This window comes from Agrilus planipennis, unplaced genomic scaffold, assembly GCF_000699045.2.
Source record: "Agrilus planipennis isolate EAB-ADULT unplaced genomic scaffold, Apla_2.0 scaffold140, whole genome shotgun sequence".
NCBI lineage: Eukaryota > Metazoa > Arthropoda > Insecta > Coleoptera > Buprestidae > Agrilus > Agrilus planipennis.
Window position 1 is genome coordinate 91,654 of NW_020438943.1, and position 20,232 is coordinate 111,885.

The 20,232-nt window shown below is 30.1% G+C and overlaps 1 protein-coding gene across 3 annotated transcripts in view; it reads right to left on the bottom strand.

Moving 5' to 3' along the window:
- The window catches only part of LOC108739231 (E3 ubiquitin-protein ligase RNF19A-like), a 31,026-nt gene extending 18,765 nt beyond the window's left edge, over positions 1-12,261 (bottom strand). For 2 of the 3 annotated variants that reach the window (XM_018473036.1, XM_018473034.1), the window contains exon 1: positions 11,674-12,261. The gene's annotated coding sequence lies outside the window, so the exon portion shown is untranslated. Of the gene's footprint in view, positions 1-4,336; positions 4,745-11,673 lie in introns of those variants that run through there. The other variant, XM_018473035.1, reaches the window with a different exon arrangement.
- Positions 12,262-20,232: the final 7,971 nt, after the last annotated feature.

Here is a 20,232-nt window from a genome sequence, read left to right on the forward strand (position 1 = left end):
TCTGCAGGTCCTTTATCATTAGGAGAAGACCGTCCTTACCTAGTTTATAAATAGTATAGAAAATTTATATGGGAAAACTATACAAAAAGCGTGAATTGTGGAAGGTTTGTAGATAGGCCTTTTATATAATAGAGTCCTGTATCCTCAGATCCTTTATCATTAGGCGAAAACCATCTTTACCTACGTTCTAAATAGTATAGAAAATTTATATAAGACAACTGTATAAAATGCGTAAATTGTGGAAGGTTTGTAGATAGACCCTTTATATAATAGAGTCCTGTATCTTCAGGTCCTTTATCATTAGGAAAAGACCGTCTTTACCTACGTTCTAAATAGGAAAGAAAATTAATATGGGAAAACTATACAAGATGCGTGAATTGTGGAAGGTTTGTAGATAGGCCTTTTATATAATACAGTCCTGTATCTTCAGGTCCTGCATCATTAGGCGAAGACAGTCTTTACCTACTTTCTTAATAGTATTGAGAATTTATATAAGAAAACAATACAAAATGAAGGTTTACAGATAGAACTTTTATATATTTAGAGTCCTGTATCTTTTTCTTGTTATCGGATTCCTTATAAGCAAACTGTCTTATTTTTTTTCAAAGATATTTTGCTCTACGATAGCAATAAACAGTAGATAAATTTACTCAGTTAAAAGTGCCAATCAGATAAAATAGTGCAGAATCTATCAGAATACAACATGTCACAATAATTCATCCACAGGGTAATAATTACTTAATTGCCTACAATGCCAAACGATTAAAGTTTAAGTTTATAAATCCAAATAAATGACAGATGCCTTTGGCAGAAAAAGATACAACATGTGCCAGATTCAGGTATCATAAAAATAAACAGGCGTTGAGAAATTACTGTGTGTTCACTGCAAATTTTTAACAATTTGATTTAAGCTTTCGCGGTCATCGTTGGTGTAATTGTAAACTTTTCTCCAAAAAACCAAATAGAACTATAAGAATCAGTCAGACGACCAAACAGAGCGAAAATTAACAATTCCAAAAATTCCACGTCCACAATAAACCTGTAAATTATATTACAGTTACTCAATCGTAAAAACACCAGATTTAAAGCAAGCACATTTGATAGCAAATTGCATATTTTCTTTTGTTCGTAATGATGTTGTTTTCCAATTTGAACAATGGGGTACACGTTTATCTACGAATAATGAAGTGATTTAATTAGTAATTAAGAAACCTTAAAATCGTAATTTATTCTTAATTAAATGAAAAACAAAAAATAACGTAATGGTCCAGATATATATGTACATTACTCCATCGCAAGTTAATCCTAACAAATTCTATTTCTAATTTTTTAATTCCATAACCATTTAACCTACTACAACTATGCAGCAATTAAAAATAGCTATGCTAAGTACTCATTATATTTGTGTCGTTGTAAAATTAGTCATTGTGACGACCAAATTATAAAAAGGTGAAAGTATTTTCGACCAATTACAAATTCATAATTTCCGCATCGGTTTCCCATAAAACAGTTGGAACTAGTTTCTGTAACTAGTCATAAAAGAAAATACGGTAATAAAGAAGCTTATTCAATACAAACACGCCTTAAGGCTACGCTAAATTTATTAGTTGAATGTACACGAATAAAATTAATTCCGATTGACTGCACCTCCGTATCTGTCCATTTTCATCTATACACTCGTTAAAAATAATGGTGTTACTTTTCATATAAAATAAGCAAGAAAGATACAGTCTATCTGCAGTCTAGTGCTCGTTACAGTGCACAGCAGGAACTCCACAAATTAAACTGTTTTTCAAAATCAATTAATGAAATGGCAAATAGATTTGATGACTGTAGATATTAATTTTATTGAATGTTTTATTCGCTTTCTATAGACTATTAAAGAAAGTTACAATTGCTTCAGTTGTTCAACCACAAATATAAACTGCTGCAATTGTACAATGCCCCGTCGAAGACATCAGAAAAGAATAAAGAATTAGGTTTAAAGCTACGAAAATGCTTCAAAAGGACAAAATATTTTCAGATTTCGGTCCTGTTTTTAGGAATGTTTTAATGGTTTTAATTATAAATAAATAAAACTATTATTAAATGAGTTTGTCGAAAAAAATTAATAAAAATTCTAATAAAGATAAATATTACCATATACTTCCCTTAATAAAAAATAATAACAGAAGATATAGACTTACGTTAGCAGATTTTATTTACATGCAGTTAAGTAGAATAACTTTAATAAACTACTATCTACATTACAGTTGCAATGAAATACTAGAAGTATTAACAAAAATGTCACTTTTTCAGTGAAAGTAAGTTGAGTCTCTTCATTTTGATTCCTTTTACTACAATTTTGGAATCCAAAATATATAAAACAAAAATTAACAATCGTTTAAAAGACATTTACACTTTTATTGTTGCAATTGCTTTCATAATACACTTTTAATGTTTTAACGTTAAATAAATTTTTTTTAGGTTGAAAAATCACGTCGATGTCGTCTAAACATTAGCTTGTTGCTAAACGAAGTTATATAAACCATTAAAACAAAACACTAAAAACAAAATGTCACAATATTGGCACGGATTTTTATTAGTAAAATACAGTATTTCTGTCGTTTCATCATTAGCAAAACGAATAACGTATAATACACCTAATACATACATATATACCTATGACAATGACCCAGTTGCAATTCTTCCAGCAACCTCAATTTCCAACATCTACAGTACAACACGAATAGATATACCTTATCGGTTATATCCAGCCTTCGATTTCAACATCATCAATCAATAATGCAAGAATATATAAATAAATATTTATCACGATTTGAATCATAAAAAATTGCTATAAAATACTCGTTTTACGTCGACGTATCTACATAAAAAAAAAACACGACTATGCATTTACCTAAAAAACTACATTTAAAAAGTACACAATAATTATGTGCGTCCCTAACTGGCCCTTCATGCCCGAGAAGGTGTTATATTACCAACCTACCTCGACTATTTTTATTGACTATTCACTAACCTTATCATCAAAACCCGCATATTTTAGTTCAGGATTCAATTTTTCAAAAAATAAAATAAATATTACAGACCCCACGTGCATATAAAACGATGCCTTTATATCAAAAAAGATAAAAATGATTTCTTAATTTTCGTGTGATTGTCAACGTAGGCAAATACGTACAAGGAAAAACCAGAACAATTATTGTTTACAAGTCTGTAATCTTATTTATACTCATTAGCCATAGGTATATAAAAAAATACATTCTTTATAGATTACAGAATGTCTATACAAAAAAACTAAAATATGTTTCTTTTTTGTTAATTTTTGAAATATACCTGGTTGTAATGTAAAACAATAAATCTTATGACGAATTTTATTTTTATTTGATCTCTCGTAAGTCCTGACTCTAAAAATGTACAATGTACCTAATAAATGTCCTTGGTAATTAACATTCTCAGTTAAGGATCTATTTAAAACTAGGATCACAGAAAAAAATTTTCAAGATGTGCTAACCCTAAACTGTATTATTTACTAATAATATTAAAGTTTTTCTAAACAAATAAGTCTATATTTTTAATTACAACTACACACAAGTCTTTAATGGCTTTGTTTATTAAATTGATGTTTTTAATGTTTCTAGAAGCATCCACGATACGTGATTACAGAAAAAGCTATTTTAAAAACTATTTTCTTTCTCAAAATATGCGATAATTAAATTTGCTAATTAAGTAAACCTGTTCTGTACACCTACAAGAGAATTAACAAATGCTTACTTTTAAATAAACAATAAATTAATAAATACATGAACTGAAATTTAAGATGAAAACGTAAAAGTACCTATTAACTATTTGTATTTTTTTTAAAGCGCAAACCATTATCAATAATGGTGCCTTTAATAGGTCATTACTATTTGTGATAATGGTACTCCATAATCTACAACTGTAACATGTACCTATTAGTTATTCCTCTATATATTCGATAAAACAATTTGGATTTAATTGAATCGAATTGAAGATGAATTCAAATTATTAAGCAAACAATTTCAGGCGTTTTCTTGCAATAATGTCAGTTTTTTAAACACCAAACAGTCTATTTTCAGTTATTAGACATGAGCGACCTGCAAAATCAACAATTGTAATTTTACATCTTGGGACATAAACCTTTATATCAAGTAGTACTAGTAATTAATAACAGACAGACAGATACGTGAGTTATCCTACAAGGGTTCCGTTATCCATTCGGACATACGGAACCCTTAAAAACGATAGACTGTGGTAGAAACACATGAGTACCATTAAGTATTTGATTTAAACTACAAAAAGTGCGGAAACTTACATATTATTTATCAGTTTTGACACGTAAATCGCTTCCTTATAATAATATCACCGGACAGCACACATTCACAAACCACTCTCGATGACGTGATACGTCCTTAGCGTTAAATTTATACACAACTTCCTGCACTCACGTAAAAAAGGAGTCACAGTACGTACTCTACTGTAATAAGGACTGAAAATTGAAGACGAGAGGCGATTGAGTCGCTGTTATCTATCCCACTATTTTGTGATAAAATAGGGACTGAACCACTGAGCTTGTCGCCACGAGACGACAAAGAATTCCGCGTGTGAGAGAGACAAACAACAGGACGATAATTCCGCAACGTACCAATTATAAAATGGTAACGAGTGACTTTTGCTGTCGTCGAACTGTTTGTTCACTTTTCTGTTTCGTTTACCTTTAAACACTAACCATGACTCACTCATTAGTACGTTCGCTCGCTCGCTCGTTCCGCTCCCACCATAATCTACATTTCGCTGGATTACCACCATCGTAATAACTAAAATTGGTACAAATCTCCTACTTTGCGAATTAACAGTCGCACTACAATAATAATCTTTCATCGTCAGCTAATGTAGTTGCTCATTAATTGTTTTGATAAGTATCGAATGAGACAAATCATCAAAACAATCGTCTCATTAATTGAATGTGATTTGATTTGTACAATCAACAAAACTCAGGCTTTATCTTTATAATTACGTGACAAATTAATTGCAATATGCGGCTACGGTCACATGCCGTTTCAAATATCTTTTTCTACACCCTTAACTACTATCTATTCTAGTAAAGGTCTAGATGATGACCCCCACCTTCGAAAGGGTTGGGGATGGGGGGATCGAAAGAGGAGGTCTCCCCCACCACTGTACCATAAAAAGTTCGTGGCGGTCTCACCCCCATAAAAAGTTATGGGGGTTCAAAGTTAATAAATATGCCAATTTTTATACATTTCTAGGCATGTAAATATTTGTATAGTCTTTCTTAAACAATATTCAAAGGTAAAACTAATGAAAAATACATAAAAATATTGAGAAAGTTATATAAAACATTATTTAAATATCTTTATCAATAGGGTAGGTTACGTTAGGTTGAGTTAGGTTATCGGGTTTTGTTCAAGTGACCACCCTCTTTCGATCCCCCACCTCCACCCGCTTGAAACTATTTTTTGTTTTTGAATTTTAGTTGAATTATAGTGTATGAAAATTGTCAAAATAATCAACTTTCAACCCCCATAACTTTTTATGGGGGTGAGACCGCCGCAAATTTTTTATGGAGTTTTACTTAGATGACCACCCTCTTTCGATCCCCCTACCCCCACACCCCATCTAACCCCCATAACTTTTTATGGGGGTGAGACCGCCACGAACTTTTTATGGTACAGTGGTGGGGGAGACCTCCCCTTTCGATCCCATCATCTAGACATTTACCTCTATTCGTACTAAATTAGACATTTGAAATCAATACTGCGGTCTGTGACCCCATAATCTTATAAAGAATCAACCTTCTAACGTAACACTTTAATGCATTTTTTAATGAAAATAAATACAGAAATGTTTTATGTACTTTTTTTTTATAATGTACCTACGTACGTTGTAAAATTGATGGCCACGAAAAGACCTTTTATTTTAACAGAATAATTTACAGGCAGAAGGTCCATTCTAAAAAATAGGGAATAATTTTTGAAATCGGGCGAGTAGTTTCGAATATTACCCCCTACATGCAAACAAACTAACTTCCTATAATATTCAATTAAAAAATGAAATCATTTGTTGGTTACTAGTTCAATTTAGAAAGCCATTTCCTAAAAAAAATTGCAACATTGAATTCTAATGTTAAACTGAGGAAAAAATAATAATTTTTTTATTGATTTAGATACACATAACACCGATTGATTGTATTAAGAATTTGATCCAATTTTTTAACATAAAACTGAATTGCTAACACGCGGCAGAAACATGCTGATAAAACGTTGTTTGATATAAATAATATAAAACGAAAATACAATAGTCGCATTGGAATGTGCTATCGATGACAATAAAAACATGCAGTAAAACATATAATAATAGTTATCGATCAATTTAGTCTGCTTTTGGTTTTCAACTATAAACGCAATTAACAATTACTTCACAATTTATTTTTAATCATATAATAAGCAGTCAGAAACAGGATTAATATCAGTATTTCGGTATATATGCATTTCCTGTTGAGCTATTATCAATCTTAATCTGTTTAATAAACACGTTTGTTTGTTTTGATGTTCACGTCTTATTACAATAAACAATTACCCAAAGAAAAACAAACAGAAATTACAAACAGACATTATTCTATGTACAGACGTACACACATATTGCTAATAGCATTATCATGAACAGTGTTTCCGTAATCTAACTTCCGGCAACCTTAATTAAACCCCTTAGTCGCTTCTAATTATCCTCATACAGGGATATGGCATACCCGAATGATGAAAAAGACAAAGGGTAAATTCGAGTATGATTTGCATCGTAGGCATTCCGGATACAGTTATGAAGGGTGTTAAAAAATTAGCTCTAAGAATTTTGTGTGGGGTACTTGGTATCAAATATTGAAGAATTTTTATTGTAAAAACAAATTAAGTTTATCATCATTACAAGACTGATTGGACCTCCCAGGACTACAATACCCCACATCCCTAAGTATCTGCGAACAGTAGGTCGTTCTCGAACCTATTTTTCCTGTTTTTGCTTCTAATTTGTTTTTAATTACACCTTAATACCTCAGAAGGTATCGCGCCGTCCTAAATACGTGTTAAAAATCATCGACGACCACATAACATTAATTTTCCTATCCCTCGAGAAGGGTATTTTTTTTGGATAAAAGTTACCCTATGTCCTTCTCCGTACTCCTGACAGTGTTTGTACAAAATTTTATGATGATCGATTGAGTAGTTAAGGCGTGAAATCGTAACGAACAAACTCACATTCGCATTTATAATATTAGGATAGCATACCGTCTGATAAGAAATAATAAAATGCTTAAGGTTAGAATTAAATACTTATTAGGGATAACTAAACTTCAAATTTCTGGCCATGAAGTATGTGAGACCCTATTTATAGCAACAATTATTAGGTAAAATAAATATTTAGATAACTTTATCTTAAAAAATATGAAGAAGTGATAGAAACTGTACACAAGTACAAAACTAGTGAGTAATAGCACGGCTCACAGTGGATACAATTATTATGTACATTTTTCTTCTCTTCGTACTTTTAAATGAAATTAAATTCCTAAAAATAAATGCGATAGAAAATATTTTAGTACAACACCACACACAGTGCATTTTGATTTACTTTGGTACTTTGCGATTACACGAATTGCAAAAATAACTCATTAGTTTGGCTGGATGCCACATACTTGCGTTTGTTTTAGCGTTCAAGCGTACTAATTTAATAATTATTGTTACACACAATCCTGTAATTATTTTCAATTTTAATTTATTTAAAAATATCCAGAATGGTATTAAATCCAACAAGGTTAACAAAACATACAATTTGACCTACAGTTCACAACTGATACGAATAATAAAACGCGTAGACATATTGTAACACAACAGATAAAAATTATACTAATATTGATGGTTAAATTGAAAGAAAATTTAAAATTCGCACCATTTTAACAACTACTACCTTCGTTATGACCTAGTTTTTATGGATAAGATTATTTGCGAAATGTATAAAAAAGAACTTTTTTTAAAAATAAACAAAATATAAAACTACCAGTAATAAATATAATAGGACAAGGCCGAGATCAAGCAAATTTTGATGACCCAAAGATATATTTATAATAATTGTAACTTTTAAGTACTTAATCATAACTGTTTCATTTATTGTTAGGGGTATCGACAAGGACATAGGGTACCTTTTATCCAGAAAAAAAACAGTTCCCCAGGGATAGAAAAATTACATTTATGTGATCGTATTTAGGACGCGAGAAACAGTTCTTACGTTCCTGATGGTTTTTGAAAATAATTCTCAAAAAAACAAAAATTGAGCAACAACACTGTTGCAGTTGTAATAAATAATAAAGTAATTGCGATAAAATTGACCATTATGATATAGATGGGGTTAAAAATACCCCTCTGAAAAGAGTTACTAAAAATCGTTACATTGATTTATATTCACACGTATATCTTCTGATAATCTACTATTGATAAAGCATTGTGGGATAAAAATAGCATGTCTAATAATGACTCAGTAGTTTTTACTGTAGATAACTGCACTGTCAATTATTAATAACAGAATCATGCAATAAAAAGGAGATTATCATACTATAAAGTACGTAAAAAATTCAAATTAATGTCTATTGTTAAACATTTTATATGGTTAAGAAAGTAGAACGTAAGAATAAACTAGTAAAATACAAAAAAAATAAAAAATAAAGACCTGTTACGTATTCTGAAAGATATTTTGTTACATCTACATATAGAAATAACAATAAATGTTGGAACATCAGTTAAATGTAACCTTTGTATAACCAAAACTGCATTCTTAAAAGATGTAATTGCTTTACATAACGAAATATCCCAGTTTCTATGAAGGATTTCGCAGACAATTTCTGCTACCAAGAAAATTAGAAATTGATGTTTGCAAAGCAGGTAAATATAAAATTAATTGGTATGAATATAAGGAACCACCACCACGATTTCAAGTTAAATTCCTAATAGATATGCATAGGCTCAATTGCCACCCCAAGGATATTTAATTATAGATCTTTGTTCAATTTGAACAATGCCAGGTCTTTGTAATGGCATCCTAAAATGAATCGTTTAACATAGTACAAGTAATAAAATTCTGATTATCTATAGGTAATTAGTTTGTACAAGGATTATTTTTCTTGCTTGATCCTTTTAAAGAACATTCTACGTTATTTAATTGGGCTGAGACAATTTAAAATTCTCTGTCATTAGCTTATTTAATGACAAAAAACTTATTATTACATAAATTGTTCAACCGAACCAGTTAGATAATTATTTCGCCATACCCAATCGTAGGCTGATTATTTTATTGGATCAATTACAAATTAAAATTGGCAAATGTTCACATTAAAGTAATACAGTGCAGTGGACCAAAAAATTTCAATTGAAATCTAATACGGATTAGGCAGTCTGTCCTTAATATGTAGCCAACTTACGGTTAAATTGAATTAATTAATTAAATTTTCCAATAGAATCGCCAGTTATGATTTTGAATACCTACTTTTATCGCAAAAAAGCATTCCAGTTATGTTATATAATAACGTATTCTAACAATAACATATTATTGACAACTTTCTATTGAAGGGTGTTCTTTAATAGCCTTATTTATTGTTAAATATTCACAATACAACTTTTATTGTACAAAATTGATAAAAATGGTTTCATCAATATTAAACGTATGTTTCTAAAGAATATAAAATTGTACTTGGTTTTCTTTTTTTAATTACCTACTTACCGATATGTACCTTCAAAAATAAATGATAATTTATATGTACATTCATGTAATTGTTAATTAAATAATCGTTCTCGTATTAGTGTTTTGTATTTAGGGTAATTAAATAGTTAATTTCATTGGACATTTCTACACGAATTTATTTAAATTTCTTACGGGGCATGGCCATTAAAAATATCCTTGTAACATATATTTACATATTCATTCAATTTAGAAATGCTCTTCCTTTTCCTTATATTTTATCAGCCCATTAAATTCGGCGCTATTTGTACACTTTACATTGTTCGTGACCTTTAATTTGGCGACAATTTAATACTACTTACTGTTGGTATTATCTAGAAACTAACACACGTGTATACTAATGCGATCATCCTATCCATCTTTGTAAAGTTTTAACGGTGAGATAAACAGAACGATATCAAATGACTAAAAATTTTACCTTTATTCTTCTTTATAACGTAAAAGTTAATTGAACCACAGCTACGAATTAAACAAATTTAAAATATTAAGATTTAATCTAATCGAAGAGTTTTCACACTGATACACGACCCCTAACATTGTTTAACACCGTATTCCTGAAGGAGATTCCCAATTAGCATAGGTGCATGACATTGACCTAGTTTTAACTGATCTGCAAAATGGCTGCCGACGTAATAGCCAATCAGATGCATCGAGCCGGTTTATAACAATAAACCCAGCACACCTAAGTTAGTCACCCTCGATGCTCCGAAGGGTGTACACGGCTACCTTCAACGTTGCGTTATAATTACGTATTTATTGAGAAAGTAACATATAAAGTATCTAATTGCACCTACCTACGATAAAAAGAAAACATAATATAATATGAAAATTTATTAATTAACTTCAATGAAAGCGGAATTGTAACTAAATTATAATCATCACTTTAAATTGTCCCGGTGCCTTCGCCAAAATTTCAATAAAATTTTTTAATAATAGCTGATAATTTCCATGTACCTTCATGAATATATTATTTTTGCTAATAAAACGATAGTGCATAAACAAAATTAAATAAATACTCCTAATTATTAAATGGAGATTGTACATTTTCAATCAAATTTCACAAGATGTCTTTAAAAATTATCCTGAGTAATTAATTCTACGTGAGCACCTTTAAGTGCAAACCAACAACCAATTAATTTTGTACGAATTATTAATTATACAATAGGTAATTAGTCGATGTTGAAACGTAATGAACCACTCAAGATAAAGTTTTCTGAGTTTGAGGCCAGATTTAATTGCTTGTAGTGACAATCACTTTTGTCATCTTTTCTATAGTTATAATCTGCAGTTATTATTTGTTATTAAATATATTTATTATATCCTCGACTAATATAACAAGGAGTAGAACCGTTATCATTTGGAAAACAAATCAAATTACGATAACAGATTAAGTCAAAGGCTTCTGCAATTTGTTAATTTTACTGCCTGCAAAATGCTTGTTTTTTATTGAATACAGAGATATTTACGGCTTTAAATACAAATTACAATATTCTGTATTAAAAATCAGTAGACCAATTCTGGAGAAACGCAAATAAATGTGACCCTGAGATGCTGCAATACTACTAATCTTTCGCAAAAGCTTTGTAAAATATAGAATTGATTATCAATTTAACATCGACAAAGGCAATCACCATATTATTTTAACAATGTTTAATATTGCAATTGAATGATTATCATATCTTCGCAAATTATAAAAAGCTTCTTTTTAACATATGTACCCTGTAAGAGAAAGTTGTCCATCTTAACCTATTTATAGTTACTCAATCGTAATTTCCATGAATCATAAATAAGACAACCGTACTACCATTCTTAAACAATATTCAATTAACAATTTCCCAAATACAATTTTCTTACCTTAAAACTATGTATCTGCTGACAATGCCTTGCTATTTCCAAGACGTCTGAGTGTATAAAACGCCACAAGTTCTCACAAATCACAGAAAACAATTAATTGTACCCGAAAATTGTTTATTATCGTTGTCTACACGAATTAGGAATGAACCTGAACACAATTTACGAAGTAGAATGTGTATTTACAGACTTTTACTACATTACACTTCTACTGACAATCACGCAGCCATTTTAACTGGAAATCGTATACAACCACGTTACAAACAAGCGACATGGACGTATTATAACAGCTCTTGTCGTTTCTTTATTACATTACATTGGCAAATAACTATTTTCTCCCACTACTACCCAATGTCTCAAAAAAATGCCGAATAATTTGAAATTATACTTGTCAAGCACGTTTGTTTTGACGTAAATATATATCAAGCTAATTAACACATCTAAAATGCAAATAAAGGCAACAACCGAAAGCGAAACTTTCAGTAATATAATACGAATATCTTCAGTCTTAATGTAATTCTTTAAAAACAAAATGTATCTTTATAAACCACACAAAGTATTAACCACCATTACTACTGCACAGCAACGTTTTGACTTTTGACATTACCTTTCAATTCAGACATTAAGCTCCCTCTATCGACTGGAAGCCACAGTATACGCAAATGTAACATACTCAAAATAAAAATATAATACTTAACTTAACTCAAAATTAACCGAAAAGAAATCAAAACGTTTATAAATATACATCTGATGAGAAACTAATCAAGTTTTCAATGTATAAATCAAAATGCAATAGTTAAACAACACACATCTTTTGGCAACTCACTGTAAGATGTCTCTGGCTGTATGAAGTAAACAAAAATGAAGTACTGGGTGTTCCCCTAGCTATACGAAAACTTTTTTAGTTTAAAATATCTTTTCAAAATACACTAATAAATATATACGTGTACTATATGAGTTTTAAATGAAAAACTAACCAATTGACAATCTAGTTCTAGCAATATGGACTTGAAAGAAAATAATTTTTATACACATACAATATTAGGTGATGTCTGAAGTGATTTTTACAAATTTAAACCCCCTAGAGGAGGAATAGAAGGTTTAAAGTTTAATTAATTAATTGAAAAAATATAATAAATCAGTATTTACACTACTGCGCTGTTCGGTGTTACAATAGGTTTAAAAAAACTTCACAAGATAGTATTTAATATTTATAATCAATACTTCTCTTATATATTAATAATTGAAAAGATTTGAAAGAGAAACGTAAAGAAAATCGCTGACGTTGTTATACAGTAATAGTAGTAATGTAACTATAATAATAGTAATTATAATAATCGTAATAATAAACATGTATTTATATCATAAATTAAAGAAGCTCTGTTACTTAAGACGATAGGAAAAATAGACGTAATCACAATATAGTTATTACTTCTTGCCTACCCACTATTAAAAGTAGTAATTAATAATTAATAATAATAGTACATAGTAGTAGTGGTAGGATGCAGAAGAAAGCATTGCACTTCCATCAATGCAAATCACAGATCAACAATATTTGTTTCTTTTCCTTTTTTATTCTTTTTTTAAATTAATCGCATCTCAGCTAATTTTTTTACCATCCAATCGCAACACATCCACCAAACAACACTAACAAAACTAATTATGATCCATTACAATTAATAAGGTCATCGTTCCATAACAAATAATTACTGTAAAAGTATTTTGGGTAAACTTTTTTAATTTATTTGTTGTCAAATAGCCCGCATAAATATTTATGAAGCCTAAATTGGTCTAAAAAAATAGGGCAGTAATTAAAAACAAAAATAAATTTCATATTTACTCAAATGAAAAAGATATATAGGGTGGACCAACGTAGGTGCCCCTTTATGATAACTTAAAACAAAAATTACAGGAATTACTTTATTTTACTGATTTCTAAGGACCGTACGACGTTTGCAAGTGACGTCATTATCAGGGGCGTACTTAGGAAATATTTTGTTCCCAATTAAATTCTTTTTTCAATAAAAAAAAAGCCTAGATATGGACCCTATAATGAACGACGTGTGTTTTTCNCCAAACAGCTTTTTTTTTAATTATGTATATATTAGGGTGGCATATTTTGTTTCATTTATATAGTATGCATTATAGGTAGGTCAATCCCAATTCTGAAGAATTTTATACATCATAAAACCCTAAATACCCACTTCACCATTTCTTGATTAATTCTACCGGAAACTAAATAGACTAGTCAAAGAAATTCAAAATTTAAAGTCTCTAGGCGAAGATCTTCAGTTTTACAATAATATTTGTTACGTGGTGGAATAAAAACTTGGTTTTTTTTGCTTAAAGGGCTTGTTCACCACTTACACACACGTAACAGGATTTAGTTCTACATTCAATCTTAAAAGATGAACTCGTAGATTTATCGATATTATTTATCGTTATTATTATTATTATTATTATTCGACGACTTGAAAAGTACAGATCCCTGAGAATTAACGAAATTCTTTCCGTGCGAAATTTTACCTTTCGGGTAATTAATAATCGTAATTAATAAAATTGATTCTTAAACACCCAGTACCACTTTTTGTTTACGCCTATCAATAAAACAAATGAATTACTTAGTAATAAAATCAAGGACGGTACGTCGTTATTAGATCGTCGGCCTAAGTACGGGCCTCAGAAAAACGACGTGCGGTCCTTATCGACTTACAGCTCTTAACAACTACAAATCGGCGAGAAAAACACGTACAAAGCTTCATTAAAACAATTTACATTGCACAAGTCCACGAACGTCAACTACTATTAATTAATTAGTTATTAAAAAATGAAATTAAAAAATATGATCACACTGGTAACAAAACTCGAAAAAAAAATAAAATAATCCGCTGATAACGTACCTTTTTCCTCTACAGAAACCGCAGACGCACAAAACCACACAATAGTTATTTATTGTTCAATTAATACTAGTAGAAATAAATAATAATAATTACGTAGAATGTTACGTACACAACTTTAATTACTAACAAACAGTCTTTGAAGGAATGTGCGTCTGCAAAGTTCCTGTTGGAGAATGATTTCGAAAATAAATGTACAGGGTGATCCAGAAAAAAAAAAACGATAAAAATATTGCATTTTAAAAACAACAAAACATGTATACAGCGTGTACCCCAAAGCTGTTTACATGTTATTAAATATTTATTTTATAAAAAACGATAATGTATCTTCGAGTGTGGGGTAAATTATGTAACAAAACAAAACAGTATTGCTTTCAAATTAACACGACCTACGGTTGTCAACGTCTAGAAGGGAAATAAAAGCACATCAATGAGCTGCGTTGTATGCAGCTCTTGATTCGTGTAAATTTGTGGCTTTATCGTAACAAATGTGTGCAGAGTACAAATTTTCGAAGCAGCGCGCAGTTTAGATAACAAAATAAAAAAATTTCGTTAAACTCGTCAACGTCTATAAGTGAAAAAAAAGCATACCAATGAGCTGCGTTTTATGCAGCTCTTGATTCGTTTAAATTTGTGGCTTTATCGTAACAAATGTTGCAAATTAACACGATTTACGCTTGTCGACGTTTACGAGAAATAATAGTACACTAATGAGCTGCGTTGTATGCAGCTCCTGATTCGTCTAAATTTCTGGCTTTATCCTAACAAATGTTGCAAATTAACACGATTTCCGCTTGTCGACGTTTACGAGAAATAATAGTACACTAATGAGCTNATTCATGTAATTGTTAATTAAATAATCGTTCTCGTATTAGTGTTTTGTATTTAGGGTAATTAAATAGTTAATTTCATTGGACATTTCTACACGAATTTATTTAAATTTCTTACGGGGCATGGCCATTAAAAATATCCTTGTAACATATATTTACATATTCATTCAATTTAGAAATGCTCTTCCTTTTCCTTATATTTTATCAGCCCATTAAATTCGGCGCTATTTGTACACTTTACATTGTTCGTGACCTTTAATTTGGCGACAATTTAATACTACTTACTGTTGGTATTATCTAGAAACTAACACACGTGTATACTAATGCGATCATCCTATCCATCTTTGTAAAGTTTTAACGGTGAGATAAACAGAACGATATCAAATGACTAAAAATTTTACCTTTATTCTTCTTTATAACGTAAAAGTTAATTGAACCACAGCTACGAATTAAACAAATTTAAAATATTAAGATTTAATCTAATCGAAGAGTTTTCACACTGATACACGACCCCTAACATTGTTTAACACCGTATTCCTGAAGGAGATTCCCAATTAGCATAGGTGCATGACATTGACCTAGTTTTAACTGATCTGCAAAATGGCTGCCGACGTAATAGCCAATCAGATGCATCGAGCCGGTTTATAACAATAAACCCAGCACACCTAAGTTAGTCACCCTCGATGCTCCGAAGGGTGTACACGGCTACCTTCAACGTTGCGTTATAATTACGTATTTATTGAGAAAGTAACATATAAAGTATCTAATTGCACCTACCTACGATAAAAAGAAAACATAATATAATATGAAAATTTATTAATTAACTTCAATGAAAGCGGAATTGTAACTAAATTATAATCATCACTTTAAATTGTCCCGGTGCCTTCGCCAAAATTTCAATAAAATTTTTTAATAATAGCTGATAATTTCCATGTACCTTCATGAATATATTATTTTTGCTAATAAAACGATAGTGCATAAACAAAATTAAATAAATACTCCTAATTATTAAATGGAGATTGTACATTTTCAATCAAATTTCACAAGATGTCTTTAAAAATTATCCTGAGTAATTAATTCTACGTGAGCACCTTTAAGTGCAAACCAACAACCAATTAATTTTGTACGAATTATTAATTATACAATAGGTAATTAGTCGATGTTGAAACGTAATGAACCACTCAAGATAAAGTTTTCTGAGTTTGAGGCCAGATTTAATTGCTTGTAGTGACAATCACTTTTGTCATCTTTTCTATAGTTATAATCTGCAGTTATTATTTGTTATTAAATATATTTATTATATCCTCGACTAATATAACAAGGAGTAGAACCGTTATCATTTGGAAAACAAATCAAATTACGATAACAGATTAAGTCAAAGGCTTCTGCAATTTGTTAATTTTACTGCCTGCAAAATGCTTGTTTTTTATTGAATACAGAGATATTTACGGCTTTAAATACAAATTACAATATTCTGTATTAAAAATCAGTAGACCAATTCTGGAGAAACGCAAATAAATGTGACCCTGAGATGCTGCAATACTACTAATCTTTCGCAAAAGCTTTGTAAAATATAGAATTGATTATCAATTTAACATCGACAAAGGCAATCACCATATTATTTTAACAATGTTTAATATTGCAATTGAATGATTATCATATCTTCGCAAATTATAAAAAGCTTCTTTTTAACATATGTACCCTGTAAGAGAAAGTTGTCCATCTTAACCTATTTATAGTTACTCAATCGTAATTTCCATGAATCATAAATAAGACAACCGTACTACCATTCTTAAACAATATTCAATTAACAATTTCCCAAATACAATTTTCTTACCTTAAAACTATGTATCTGCTGACAATGCCTTGCTATTTCCAAGACGTCTGAGTGTATAAAACGCCACAAGTTCTCACAAATCACAGAAAACAATTAATTGTACCCGAAAATTGTTTATTATCGTTGTCTACACGAATTAGGAATGAACCTGAACACAATTTACGAAGTAGAATGTGTATTTACAGACTTTTACTACATTACACTTCTACTGACAATCACGCAGCCATTTTAACTGGAAATCGTATACAACCACGTTACAAACAAGCGACATGGACGTATTATAACAGCTCTTGTCGTTTCTTTATTACATTACATTGGCAAATAACTATTTTCTCCCACTACTACCCAATGTCTCAAAAAAATGCCGAATAATTTGAAATTATACTTGTCAAGCACGTTTGTTTTGACGTAAATATATATCAAGCTAATTAACACATCTAAAATGCAAATAAAGGCAACAACCGAAAGCGAAACTTTCAGTAATATAATACGAATATCTTCAGTCTTAATGTAATTCTTTAAAAACAAAATGTATCTTTATAAACCACACAAAGTATTAACCACCATTACTACTGCACAGCAACGTTTTGACTTTTGACATTACCTTTCAATTCAGACATTAAGCTCCCTCTATCGACTGGAAGCCACAGTATACGCAAATGTAACATACTCAAAATAAAAATATAATACTTAACTTAACTCAAAATTAACCGAAAAGAAATCAAAACGTTTATAAATATACATCTGATGAGAAACTAATCAAGTTTTCAATGTATAAATCAAAATGCAATAGTTAAACAACACACATCTTTTGGCAACTCACTGTAAGATGTCTCTGGCTGTATGAAGTAAACAAAAATGAAGTACTGGGTGTTCCCCTAGCTATACGAAAACTTTTTTAGTTTAAAATATCTTTTCAAAATACACTAATAAATATATACGTGTACTATATGAGTTTTAAATGAAAAACTAACCAATTGACAATCTAGTTCTAGCAATATGGACTTGAAAGAAAATAATTTTTATACACATACAATATTAGGTGATGTCTGAAGTGATTTTTACAAATTTAAACCCCCTAGAGGAGGAATAGAAGGTTTAAAGTTTAATTAATTAATTGAAAAAATATAATAAATCAGTATTTACACTACTGCGCTGTTCGGTGTTACAATAGGTTTAAAAAAACTTCACAAGATAGTATTTAATATTTATAATCAATACTTCTCTTATATATTAATAATTGAAAAGATTTGAAAGAGAAACGTAAAGAAAATCGCTGACGTTGTTATACAGTAATAGTAGTAATGTAACTATAATAATAGTAATTATAATAATCGTAATAATAAACATGTATTTATATCATAAATTAAAGAAGCTCTGTTACTTAAGACGATAGGAAAAATAGACGTAATCACAATATAGTTATTACTTCTTGCCTACCCACTATTAAAAGTAGTAATTAATAATTAATAATAATAGTACATAGTAGTAGTGGTAGGATGCAGAAGAAAGCATTGCACTTCCATCAATGCAAATCACAGATCAACAATATTTGTTTCTTTTCCTTTTTTATTCTTTTTTTAAATTAATCGCATCTCAGCTAATTTTTTTACCATCCAATCGCAACACATCCACCAAACAACACTAACAAAACTAATTATGATCCATTACAATTAATAAGGTCATCGTTCCATAACAAATAATTACTGTAAAAGTATTTTGGGTAAACTTTTTTAATTTATTTGTTGTCAAATAGCCCGCATAAATATTTATGAAGCCTAAATTGGTCTAAAAAAATAGGGCAGTAATTAAAAACAAAAATAAATTTCATATTTACTCAAATGAAAAAGATATATAGGGTGGACCAACGTAGGTGCCCCTTTATGATAACTTAAAACAAAAATTACAGGAATTACTTTATTTTACTGATTTCTAAGGACCGTACGACGTTTGCAAGTGACGTCATTATCAGGGGCGTACTTAGGAAATATTTTGTTCCCAATTAAATTCTTTTTTCAATAAAAAAAAAGCCTAGATATGGACCCTATAATGAACGACGTGTGTTTTTCACTGTATCTTTTAAATTATTTATTTATTATGGAACATCACATTGTAAAAATCGAGAAAACAGAAATACAAAGAGAAAAAAGTTCGAGGAGCAGAAGAAAAATTTCAAGCTATTTATTCACGATGATTCTATTTTTATAAGACGTAGATGACAACGATAAAAAAAGTTAAAAACATTAATGTACACACTTACAACTACGTAAAGGGGAGAATTTAGGACGGGAAGTGGTCAAGGGGTAAAGAGAGGGGTCCATCGATGCTGTACAAAAACCTGTACAATTTTGTGTCGTCCCGACAACGAACAAATAACATAAATAGCGTTATAATAATTATTATTATTTATTTATTTATTCATTCATTTATTACTATCGTTATTATTATTATTATTATTATTCGACGACTTGAAAAGTACAGATCCCTGAGAATTAACGAAATTCTTTCCGTGCGAAATTTTACCTTTCGGGTAATTAATAATCGTAATTAATAAAATTGATTCTTAAACACCCAGTACCACTTTTTGTTTACGCCTATCAATAAAACAAATGAATTACTTAGTAATAAAATCAAGGACGGTACGTCGTTATTAGATCGTCGGCCTAAGTACGGGCCTCAGAAAAACGACGTGCGGTCCTTATCGACTTACAGCTCTTAACAACTACAAATCGGCGAGAAAAACACGTACAAAGCTTCATTAAAACAATTTACATTGCACAAGTCCACGAACGTCAACTACTATTAATTAATTAGTTATTAAAAAATGAAATTAAAAAATATGATCACACTGGTAACAAAACTCGAAAAAAAAATAAAATAATCCGCTGATAACGTACCTTTTTCCTCTACAGAAACCGCAGACGCACAAAACCACACAATAGTTATTTATTGTTCAATTAATACTAGTAGAAATAAATAATAATAATTACGTAGAATG